Source organism: Grampus griseus (assembly GCF_964374135.1).
Source record: "Grampus griseus genome assembly, chromosome: X".
NCBI lineage: Eukaryota > Metazoa > Chordata > Mammalia > Artiodactyla > Delphinidae > Grampus > Grampus griseus.
In genome coordinates this window covers 5,258,491-5,270,582 of record NC_138999.1, presented here as the reverse complement: position 1 = coordinate 5,270,582, position 12,092 = coordinate 5,258,491, and positions in this window count along the sequence as shown.

The following is a 12,092-nucleotide window of genomic DNA, read 5'->3' as shown; positions in this document are numbered from 1 at the left end:
GAATAGGGACAGGACCTGCACCTCTGGGAGGGAGCTGTGAAGGAAGAAAGGTTTCCACACACTAGAAGCCCCTTCATTGGCGGACACAGACGGTGGCAGGGGGGAAGTTTTGGAGCCACGGAGGAGAGTGCATCAACACAGGTCCAGAGGGCAAAGTGGAGAGATTCCCACACAGAGGATCGGTGCCGACTGGCACTCACCAGCCCAAGACGCTTGTCTGCTCACCCGGTGGGGTGGGCGGGGCTGGGAGTTGAGGCTCGGGTTTCGGAGTTCAGATCCCAGGGAGAGGACTGGGGTCGGCGGGGTGAACACAGCCTGAAGGGGGCTAGTGTGCCACAGCTAGCCAGGAGGGAGTCCGGGGGAAAAGTCTGGAACTGCTTAAGAGGTAAGAGACCATTGTTTTGGGTGTGTGAGGAGAGGGGATTCAGAGCACCGCCTAAACGAGTCCCAGAGACGGGCACGAGCCGTGGCTATCAGCATGGACACCAGAGATGGGCATGAGACGCTAAGGCTGCTGCTGCCGCCACCAAGAACCCTGTGTGCAAGCACATGTCACTCTCCACACCTTGCCTCCAGGGAGCCTGTGCAGCCCGCCATGGCCAGGGTCCCGTGATCCAGGGACAACTTCCCCAGGAGAACACACGGTGCGACTCAGGCTGTTGCAATATCATGCTGACCTCTGCCGCCGCAGGCTCGCCCCGCACTCCGTACCCCTCCCTCCCCCCAGCCTGAGTGAGCCAGAGCCCCCGAATCAGCGGCTCCTTTAACCCCGTCCTGTCTGAGCGAAGAACACACGCCCTCCGGCGACCTACACGCAGAGGCGGGGCCAAATCCAAAGCTGAGCCCCCAGAGCTGTGCCAACAAAAAAGAGAAGGGAAATCTCTCCCAGCAGCCTCAGAAGCAGCGGATTAAAGCTCCACAGTCGACTTGATGTACCTGCATCTGTGGAATACATGAATAGACAGCGAATCATCCCAAATTGAGGAGGTGGACTTTGGGAGCAACAGTAGACTTGGGGTCTCCTTTCTGCCTCTAATTTGTTTCTGGTTTAATGTTTATCTTAGTTTAGTATTTAGAGCTTATTATCATTGGTGGATTTGTTTATTAATTTGGTTGCTCTCTTCCTTTTTAAATTTTACATATATATTTTTTTCCCTTTTTCACTTTTTGTGAGTGTGTATGTGTATGCTCCTTTGTGTGATTTTCTCTGTATAGCTTTGCTTTTGCTATTTGTCTTAGAGTTCTGTCTCTCCATTTTCTGTGTTTTGTTTTGTTTTGTTCTTAGTATAGTTTTTAGTGCTTGTTTTCATTGGAGGATTTGTGTTTTGGTTTGCTTGCTCCCTTTTCTCTCTCTCTTTTTTTAAATTACTTTTTATTTTTAATAATTTTTTTCTATTTTAATAAGTTTATTTTATTTTATTTATTTTCCTTTTCTTCCTTTCTCTCTTTCTTTCTTTTTCTGCCTTTTCTTCTGAGCCATGTGGCTAACAGGATCTTGGTGCTCTGACTGGGTGTCAGGCCTGAGCCTCTGAGGTGGGAGAGCCAAGTTCAGGACACTGGTCCACCAGAGATCTCCCAGCCCCACGTAATATCAAATGGTGATAGCTCTCCCACAGATCTCCAGCTCAACACTAAAACCCAGCTCCACTCAACAACCAGCAAGCTACAGTGCTGGACACCCCATGCCAAACAACTAGCAAGACAGGAACACAAACCCACCCATTAGCAGAGAGGCTGCCTAAAATCATAACAATTTCACAACACCCCAAAACACACCACTGGACGTGGTCCTGCCCACCAGAAAGACAAGATCCAGCCTCATCCACCAGAACACAGGCACCAGTCCCCATCACCAGGAAGCCTACACAACCCACTGAACCAACCTTACCCACTGGGGGAAGACAACAAAAATAACGGGAACTAAAAACCTGCAGCCTGCGAAACAGAGATCCCAAACACAGTAAGTTAAGCAAAATGAAAAGACAGAGAAATACACAGCAGATAAAGGAGCAAGTTAAAAACCCACCAGACCAAACAACAAACAGGAAATAGGCAGTCTACCTGAAAAACAATTCAGAGTAATGATAATAAAGATGATCCAAAATCTTGGAAATAGAATGGAGAAAATACAAGAAAGGCTTAACAAGTACCTAGAAAAACTACAGAGCAAACAAACAGTGATGAACAACACAGTAAATGAAATTTAAAATTCTCTAGAAAGAATCAATAGCAGAGTAACTGAGGCAGAAGAATGGATAAGTGACCTGAAAAATAAAATAGTGGAAATAACTACCGCAGAGCAGAATAAAGAAAAAAGAAGAAAAAGAATTGAGGACAATCTCAGAGAATTCTGGGACAACATTAAACATACCAATATTTGAATTATAGGGGTCCTAGAAAAAGAAGAGAAAAAAAGAGGACTGAGAAAATATTTGAAGAGATTATAGTTGAAAACTTCCTTAATATGGGTAAGGAAACAGTCAATCAAGTCCAGGAAGTCCAGAGAGTCCCATACAGGATAAATCCAAGGAGAAACATGCCAAGACACATAATAATCAAGGTATCAAAAATTAAATACAAAGAAAAAATATTAAAAGCAACAAGGGAAAAGCAACAATTAACACACAAGGGAATCCCTATAAGGTTAATAGCAGAACTTTCAGCAGAAACTCTGCAAGCCAGAAGGGAGTGGCAGGACCTATTTAAAGTGATGAATGGGAAAAACCTACAAACCAGATTACTCTACCCAGCCAGTATCTCATTCAGATTCAACGGAGAAATTAAAATCTTTACAGATAAGCAAAAGCTAAGAGAATTCAGCACCACCAAACCAGCTCTACAACAAAGGCTAAAGGAACTTCTGTAGGCAGGAAAAACAAGAGAAGGAAAAGACTTAAAATAACAAACCCCAAACAATTAAGAAAATGGTAATAGGAACATACATATCGATAACTACCTTAAGTATAAATGGATTAAATTCTCCAACCAAAGGACAGAGACTGGCTGAACAGATACAAAAACAAGACCCATATACATGCTGTCTACAAGAGACCCACTTCAGACCTAGGGACACATAAAGACTGAAAGTGAAGGGATGGAAACAGACATTCCATGCCAATGGAAATCAAAAGAAAGCTGGAGTAGCAATTCTCATGTCAGACAAAATAGGCTTTAAAATAAAGACTATTACAAGACACAAAGAAGGACACTACACAATGAACGGGGGATCAAGTCAAGAAGATATAACAATTGTAAATATTTACGCACCCAACATAAGAGCACCTCAATACATAAGGCAAATGTTAAGAGCCATAAAAGAGGAAATCGACAGTAACACAATCATAGTAGGGGACTTTAACACCCCACTTTCACCAATGGACAGATCATCCAAAATGAAAATAAATAAGGAAACACAAGCTTTAAATGGTACATGAAACAAGATGGACTTAATTGATATTTATAGGACATTCCATACAAAAGCAACAGAATACACTTTCATCTCAAGTGCTCATGGAACATTCTCCAGGACAGATGAAATCTTGGGTCACAATTCAAGCCAAGGTAAATTTAAGAAAATTGAAATTGTATCAAGTATCTTTTCTGACCCCAACACTATGAGACTAGATATCAATTACAGGAAAAAAAATTGGTAAGAAATACAAACACATGGAGGCTAAACAATACACTACTAAATAACCAAGAGATCACTGAAGAGATCAAAGAGGAAATCAAAAAACACCTAGAAACAAATGACAATGAAAATATGACTACCCAAAACCTATGGGATGCAGCAAAAGCAGTTCTCAGAGGGAAGTTTATAGCAATACAATCCTACCTCAAGAAACAAGAAACATCTCAAATAAACAACCTAACCATACACCTAAAGCAATAAGAGAAAGAAGAACAAAAAATCCCCAAAGTTAGCAGAAGGAAAGAAATCATAAAGATCAGATCAGATATAAATGAAAAATAAATGAAGGAAACAATACCAAAGATCAATAAACTAAAAGCTGGTTCTTTGAGAAGATAAACAAAATTGGTAAGCCATTAGCCAGACTCATGAAGAAAAAACGGGAGAAGACTCAAATCAACAGAATTAGAAATGAAAAAGGAGAAGTAACAAGTGACACTGCAGAAATACAAAGCATCATGAGAGATTACTACAAGCAACTCTATGCCAATAAAATGGACAACCTGCAAGAAATGGACAAATTCTGAGAAAAGCACAACCCTCCGTGACTCAACAAGGAAGAAATTGAAAATATAAACAGACCAATCACAAGCACTGAAATTGAAACTGTGATTAAAAATCTTCCAGCAAACAAAAGCCCAGGACCAAATGGCTTCATAGGCAAATTCTATCAAACATTTAGAGAAGAGCTAACACCTATCCCTCTCAAACTCTTCTAAAATATAGCAGAGGGGGGAACACTCCCAAACTCATTCTAGGAAGCCACCATCACCCTGATACCAAAACCAAAGATGCCAGAAAAAAAAGAAAACTGCAGGCCAATATTACTGATGAACATAGACGCAAAAGTCCTCAACAAAATACTAGCAACAGAATCCAACAGCACATTAAAAGGATCATACACCATGATCAAGTGGGGTTTATCCCAGGAATGCAAGGATTCTTCAGTACATGCAAATCAATCAACGTGATAAACCATATTAACAAACTGAAGGAGAAAAAACAATCATCTCACCAGATGCAGAAAAAGCTTTTGACAAAATTCAACATCAATTAATGGTAAAAACCCTCCAGAAAGTAGGCATAGAGGGAAATAACTTCAACATAATAAAGGCCACATATTACAAACCCACAGCCAACATCACTCTCAATGGTGAAAAACTTAAACCATTTTCACTAAGATCAGGAACAAGACAAGGTTGCCCACTCTCACCACTCTTATTCAACATAGTTTTGGAAGTTTTAGCCACAGCAATCAGAGAAGAAAAAGAAATAAAAAGAATCCAAATTGGAAAAGAAGTAGTAAAAGTGCCACTGTTTTCAGATGACATGATACTATACATAGAGAATCCTAAAATGCTACCAGAAAACTACTAGAGCTAATCAACGAATCTGGTAAAGTAGCAGGATACAAAATTAATGCACAGAAATCTCTTGCATTCCTACACACTAATGATGAAAAATCTGAAAGAAAAATTAAGGAAACACTCCCATTTACCACTGCAACCAAAAGAATAAAATACCTAAGAATAAACCTACCTAAGGAAAAAGAAGACCTGTATGCAGAAATCTATAAGGCACTGATGAAAAAAAATTAAAGATAATACAAACAGATGGAGAGATATACCATGTTCTTGAATTGGAAGAATCAACGTTGTGAAAATTACTATACTACCCAAAGCAACTGACAGATTCAATGAAATCCCTATCAAACTACCAATGGCACTTTTCAAAGAACTAGAACAAAAAAATTCACAATTTTTATGGAAACACAAGAAAATCCCGAATAGTCAAAGCAATCCGGAGAAAGAAAAATGGAGCTGGAGGAATCAGGCTCCCAGACTTCAGACTATACTACAAAGCTACAGTAATCAAGACACTATGGTACTGGCACAAAAACAGAAATATAGATCAATGGAACAGGATAGAAAGCCCAGAGATAAACCCACACACCTATGGTAACCTTATCTTTGATAAAGGAGGCAAAAGTATTCCATGAAGAAAAGACAGCCTCTTCAATAAGTGGTGCTGGGAAAAGTGGACAGCTACATGTAAAAGAATGAAATAAGAACACTCCCTTACACCATACACAAAAATAACCTCAAAATGGATTAAACTCCTAAATGTAAGGCCGGACACTATAAAACTCTTAAGAGGAAAACATAGGCAGGACACTCTATGACATAAATCACAGCAAGATCCTTTTTGACCCACCTTCTAGAGAAATGGAAATAAAAACAAAAATAAACAAATGGGACCTAATGTAACTTCAAAGCTTTTGCACAGCAAAGGAAACCATAAACAAGACCAAAAGACAACCCTCAGAATGGGAGAAAATATTTGCAAATGAAGCAACTGACAAAGGATTAATCTCCAAAATATACAGGCAGCACATGCAGCTCAATATCAAAAAAGCAAACAACCCAATCCAAAAATGGGCAGAAGACCTAAATAGACATTTCTCCAAAGAAGACATACAGACTGCCAACAAACACATGAAAGGATGCTCAACATCACTAATCATGAGAGAAACGGAAATTAAAACTACAATGAGGTATCACCTCACACCAGTCAGAATGGCCATCATCAAAAAATCTACAAATAGTAAATGCTGGAGAGGGTGTGTAGAAAAGGCAACCCTCTTGCACTGCTGGTGGGAATGTGAATTGATACAGCCACTATGCAGAACAGCATGGAGGTTCCTTAAAAAACTAAAAATAGAACTACCATATGCCCCAGCAATCCCATTGCTGGGCAGATACCCTGAGAAAACCATAATTCAAGAATAGTCATGTACCACAATGTTCATTGCAGCTCTATTTACAATAGCCAAGACATGGAAGCAACCTAAGTGTCCATCGGCAGATGAATGCATAAAGAAGATGTGGCACGGGTATACAATGGAATAGTACTCAGCCATAAAAAAAAATGAAATTGAGTTATTTGTAGCGAGGTAGGTGGACCTAGAGACTCTCATACAGAGTGAAGTAAGTCAGAAAGAGAAAAACAAATACCATATGCTAACACGTATATATGGAATCTAAGAAAAAAAAAGGTTCTGAAGAACCTAGGGGCAGGACAGGAATAAAGATGCAGATGTAGATAATGGACTTGAGGACACGGGGAGGGGGAAGGGTAAGCTGGGACGAAGTGAGAGAGTGGCATGGACATATACACTACCAAATGTAAAATAGATAGCTAGTGGGAAGCAGCCGCATAGCACAGGGAGATCAGCTCGGAGCTTTGTGACCACCTAGAGGGGTGGGATAGGGAGGGTGGGAGGGAGATGCATGAGGGAGGGGATATGGGGATATATGTATATGTATAGCTGATTCACTTTGTTATAAAGCAGAAACTAACACACCATTGTAAAGCAATTATACTCCAATAAAGATGTTAAAAAAAAGATATGGCATATACACACAATGGAATACTATTCAGCCATTAAAAAAGAATGAAATAATGCCATTTGCAGCAACATGGATGGACCTAGAGATGATCATACTCAGTGAAGTCAGAAAGAGAAAGACAAATATCATATGGTATCACTTATATGTGGAGTCTAAAAAATGATACAAATGGACTTATTTACAAAACAGAAACAGACTCATAGACAGAGAGAACTTACAGTTACCACAGGGGAAATGGGGGGGCAGGGATAAATTACGAGTTTGGAATTATCAGATGTACACTACTATATATAAAACAGAAAAACAACAAAGACCTACTGTGTAGCACAGGGAACTGTATTCAGTAACCTGTAATAACCTATAATGGAAAAGAATCTGTTAAAGATTATTATGTATTTATATATATGAATAACTCTGCTGTACACCTGAAACTAACATACAATGTAAATCAACTATAGTTCAATTAAAAAAATGTTTAAAACAAGATTGAGGGACTTCCCCAGTGGTCCAGTGGTAAAGAATCCGCCTTGGTTCAATTCGTGGTTGAGGAACTAAGATCCCACATGCCGTGGGGCAACTAAGCCCACCCACTGCAACTACTGAAGCCGAGTGCGGCAACTAGAGAGAAGCCTGAGAGCTGCAACAAAAAAGATCCCGTATGCCTCAATGAAGATCCCACATGCCGCAACTAAGACCCAACGCGGCCAAAACAAGAAGAAAAAAAAAAACCTTTAAAACAAAAAACAAGATCGGTTTGTATGATCAAACCCGTCTGCATGCTTTTACCTAGGTTCCGACGTTCTTGTGTGTGAATCTCAGATAGGGGTGGTGGTATAGCTTGGTGGCTTCTGTAATCACACTGTTTGGGGTCTGATATTAGCCTTGCCACCTGGAGAAAATCAGCTATTCTCTCTAGACCTCAGTTTCCTCATCTTGTGGGACCTGCCAAACAGCTACTCAGCACCCGCCTGGATTGCCATGGTGATGAGATGACACTGTAAATTAGACAGGACAAGGTGTATACAGTCAACTCTGTTAGTCATCCCTAACCCAGATCATGGGCCCTGAGGTGTCTCTACATTTGCATGGGGTGGGCTGTCTACTGAAGATGTGGTGGGGTATCTCTGATTCTCCAGAAAACGTGCTCTATTCCAACAGCAAGCTGGCTTGTAGCAATAGGGAAGGCTGATGGCAAGTCTTCCCTGGAAAAAAACATTCACTCTTGTGATCACAGGATGGGCTCCAGCTCTTTCTTTCTGCTTCATAGCCAGCTTTACTAACAGACTTGTCTATGATGTTCTCTCTCTTGTCTATGACTTCCTAACCTGCTGCAGCCTAGCTTCTGCCCCGAGTATGCTTCTGAAATGAATCACAAATCCTATATATGTTTCAGTAATTTTTCCTTCCTTCTAACAAGCTCAAGTCTATTTCCTGAAACTTCTTGTGTCAAAACAGTCCCTTTGCAGCGTCCCAGACAAGTGTCAATGTAGTACTAGAGGTGACATGATGCATGAGTATTATGCATTGGCTAAATAAACGTGTGGACCTTATTAATATTTTATATGTCCTTTGAAAAACTGCTTTTGCAAATGGTTTGGGAGACCAGACTGATAATTTATCCTCCTCCACACTGTCGCCTTGCAAGGCACTTTGCAGCTGAGGACGATGTAGTGAGGCTCCCTGGATTTTTATCTATACTCATCTCCACATCCCCACACCACCTAGGCTTCTAATCTTCCAAGCAGCACAAAGTCCTACAGTCAGTTGCTGACTTCAAATAAACACCACTCCCGACCCTGTCTCTATGGGTTTCTCCTCACTTAGTTGGGAGTATTTGATTTGAATAGGATAAAATTAGGTAAATGGAAATTCTGCACAAATTCAGCTACGCGGTTTATTTTGGGGGTGGAACTGGGTGGCAGAGGGACACAGTACAGCAAGGAGTCTTTCCTTTACACCGTTTTCCCTTTCATACCGTTGAATTTTGTACCATGTGCATGCATTACTTACTGAGATACCTTAACTAAGTAAGTTAAAGTAAATGAGCAATGAAATAAGCAAATTTAACTGCAGGGGGCCAAAACCTATCAAGGTTTTTTTAAAAAAAATTGTATAGTGAAGATGAAATGCTTTCTGTAGATCTTCCTTTATATCATCCTTCTGGCAGATTTCATCTCCCAGGAGATGGAAACTGCGTGAGGCAAAGGAGCCATGTGAGGGTTTAAGGCACGAGCCTCAGAAAATCAAGACGGAAGTGCACGTCAGGAAGGGAACAGTTCAGGAAGAAATGCTGCCAGTCATAACGAGGTCCCCTGCATCACGCCTCCCAGTTGCCACTCCTCCCATAAAGGCAGGGGGTCTGTTTCCACACATTTGAATTGGGGTTAAAATTGTGTTGTGCTTTGACCACGAGAATGCGGTGGACAGGGATGCTTCGTGAAGTCTGGAGAGCACACCTCAAGCAACCTGGAGTTTCCACTCTCGCTCCCTGGGAAAGGAACTCAAAGACCATCTTAGGTTGAGGAAGCCAAGTGCACTGTCTGAGAGAGTGAGAGGCCATAGAAAATAAACGCCGGGGCACCCCGGCCAACAGACAGCAGTGATGCCGTGCAGACGGTTGAAGCTGTATCTTCCTATAGCACCTCCATCTCACACCCCGTGGCCTTCTATCAGCATAAAATAGGAATTTTCTTCTTAATGTTTTGCCCTAGCATTTGTATTTTTGGATGACATGAAATACACCTACATTTTTTAAAACTATATGAAATGCACCTACAAAAGTACTGAGTTATATATTATCTATCAGTGTGTGTGTGTGTGTGTATATATATATATATCACATCTGTCCCCACTTCAGGAATCTATACCTCATTCCACTGACTCAATAGGTTCTTTGGATTTCCACATTGTCACCCATCTTCCTTAATGAGTGACGCCCTTGGGAATAAGTCCCTGGTGAACGCAAAGAACTGAGCCAGCATACTGATGGCTCTCAACCCTGCCTCAAGTTCCTCCTGTCTTTCTATCCTGCATGAAGACCTTCACAGTAGGCTCTCTTTAACCCTGGCCTTGATCCAGAGGCTCTGAATGGGGCTGATGACAGTGGCTCCCTGGGCAACGATGCAGCGTCTCAGTCCTTGGGAAAGAACAAGTTCTGCAGCACCAAAGGGTTGGGTTTTTCTCAAACACAGAAAAGAGCAGATGCTTCAGAATGCTCTCCTCTGGGCTTCCCGTCAATGTCCAGCTGCTGTGCCTCCCTGCCCCACCCTCATGGCTTCTTACACTGGGCGGATCACAGAAAACCAGGGCTGGGACTCAATGGCTTCACTGAGTCAAAGAAAACCCAGGGAGCTTCCATCTGCCTCTCTGACTCGACTTTGGGTCTAAAGCCTCTCCTTTCCCTCCTCTTTGTATCAGACATAGAGGAGAATGCCACGTGTAATGGACAGATCATCGAATATGGACATCCTCTGCGCGTGCGCGCACGTGTGTGTGTGTGTGTGTGTGTGTGTGTGTGTGATCTCAAACACCAACCTAGGGTCCACGGAAAACTCTACTGTTAATATTTAAAGATAATGCCTTTGGCTGTGAAAGAGGCATTTAAAAGAACATTTTAAGTAGCGTTAACATCACTGGAATAAGTATTTGGCCTTACAAGTTGACTACTTCAAAAGGAGATATTCATTTGGATAGAGGAGTTTTGGTATTCTTTTTTCAAGACAATTAAAACATCACCACCATACGTAGTCACTATGCAAAACAGTATGGAGGTTCCTCGAAAAACTAAAAAATAGAATTGCCGTATGATCTAGCAATCCCACTCCTGGGCATATATCCGGAAAAAACTATAATTCGAAAAGATACGTGCACCCCAATGTTCATAGAGGCTCTATTTACAACAGCCAAGACATGGAAACAACCTAAATGTACATGGACAGATGAATAAAGAAGATGTGGTACATATATATAATAGAATACTACTCAGCCATAAAAAAGAACAAAATAATGCCATTTGCAGCAACATGGATGAACCTGTAGATTATCATAGTAAGCAAAGTGATTCAGAAAGAGAAAGACAAATACCATACGATATCACTTACATGTGGAATCTAAAATATGACACAAATGAACATATTTATAAAACAGAAACAGACTCACAGACACAGAGAACAGACTTGTGGTTCCCAAGGGGGAGGGGGGAGGGAGGGAAGGGTTGAGAGTTTGGAGTTAGCAGAGGCAAACTATTATATATAGAATGGATACACAACAAGGTCATACTGTACAGCACAGGGAACTATATTCAATATCCTGTGATAAGCCACAATGTAAAAGAATATGAAAAAGAATATATATATATATATATATATATATAAAAGTCAATCACTTTGCTGTACAGCAGAAATTAACACAACATTGTAAATCAACTATACGTCAATAACATTAAAAAAAATCACCACCATAAATCAACCATAAACAAAAACCACAATAAAAAGCAAAAGCAGCCTACAGGTATGTCATCATAGTCACAGCTTGCATTACTTACCCACCTAAGGTGTGTGTAGCATGATTTTAACATCGCCACCTAACATTTTGGTCTCCTGGCTTCGTTGCACTGTTCTTGCCGACGTGCAATACTTTACAACTAACATCCATTCCAGAAGGCATCCTATTCTCCCCATAGCCTAAATTATTACTAAACATGTCAAGGGAAGAAAACTAGCATCGACCCTTTCAGCAGCCTGACGATTCCTTACGCCAAGACGAATATGTGTTATTGACCCCCAAGTCAGTTTCCCATAGGGCGAACTGTTTTGGAAGAAGTTAATCTTCTCCTATCTGGAGGGAAGCAGATGGGGCAGGGACCAAAACGATCATCTGGGAGCTACGGGGCAGTGTTTGCAGTCCTAACGCTGTCACCAAAGCCACCGTCAAACCTCTCCTAGCTCAGTCTCCTCGACCATAGAAGCAAAGGAAGGGCTGGGATTGGGACT